Here is a 1,272-nt window from a genome sequence, read left to right as displayed (position 1 = left end):
CTGCATTTTATATACAGAAAGAGATGCACCTGTTTCCAGAGGTAGCATGGGGTAGAAAGAGCTCGTAAAGAGTCCCAGATTGTTGCAAAAAGACAACAATTTGAGGGGGTTGGAATTAAATATCCAAATTGAGGTTGTTTGTGGAATTTAACGGGGGTGGGGGTGGGGGTAGAGAGAACATGGGGTGGAGAGACCAGAAATGAGAAAGAAAAAGACAAAGAGAAAAACATACATAATATAGTAGACAAAGGGGAGAAACCATTAAAAAAAAAATACAGATGCACAAATACAGAAGCTGAGAGGAGGGAGCCAGCACCTGGAAAGCAAGATGTTCCAGCAGCAGAGTGGGGAGGGGAAGCAGGAGAGCAGAGTGGGAGGAGGAAACAAAGGCAAAAGAGCCAAGGACCCGAGGACAGACCCTTCCCTTCCTGTGGCAGCCAAGCTGCCGTGACTTTCAGCAGGTGAGTTCACGAAGTTTCTCACTCTGCTGCACTTCTTTCCGTCACCTCTGCTGGAGGAACAGCCCATGTCCGTGAGGCCAGTTGGCTCCAGCTTTTGCCTTGTCTGCCCCCCCTCCTCTGCCCCAGGTCACACTCAAGGTTTGAGTAGCAGCTTGGCATGTCCACAGGCTGAACTGCGCCCTCTGCACACACTCACACGCAGCAACCAACACTAGCCTCCCCCAGCTCACACTTCCTCACAAAGGCAGAGGCTGCCTGGGGGCTGCTTACTCTAACAGGGCGATTCCCAGATGCGTGCTCAGTGATCCAGCTAAGCACAGGCTCCCACACAGTGAGCCTCCATTTTCCCCAGCTGTCAGTGCTGCATCGATTTCACTGGCTCTGCAGCCCTTTAGTGGAGACAAAAGGGGAGGCAGCACTGCCCAGCTCTGGGCTTCTCCACAGCTCCGAGTGGCAAGACTCCTGGGAGAAGAGTTATGAGTGATGAAGAAGAGCTCATCTGAATGAGTGCCATGCAGGCAGACCCCCTGACACCCTGGAGGGAAACAGAAACCAGGACCGCGTTGTTCAGGAGTGGCAGTGCGGTGTCAAACCCGGGCGTCTCGGATGGGCCCTAGACAGGGACAAAGTGGCGCGAGGGAACCGGAAAGAGATTGAAAGGGAAGGGGGCAAGCAGTCCCAGGCTTCAGAGTTAGGGAATAAATAATGTCCAGAAGGTCTGGCTCTCAAGTGGACCAAATGGCTCTCCTCTCCCATGTTTATGGGTTCATGGACCATTAAACCAGCCAGTCTACAGATGTCTTCATAAGAC

This window comes from Myotis davidii, unplaced genomic scaffold (assembly GCF_000327345.1).
Source record: "Myotis davidii unplaced genomic scaffold, ASM32734v1 scaffold233, whole genome shotgun sequence".
In the NCBI taxonomy this organism is placed as follows: Eukaryota; Metazoa; Chordata; class Mammalia; order Chiroptera; family Vespertilionidae; genus Myotis; species Myotis davidii.
This window is presented reverse-complemented; position numbering follows the sequence as displayed.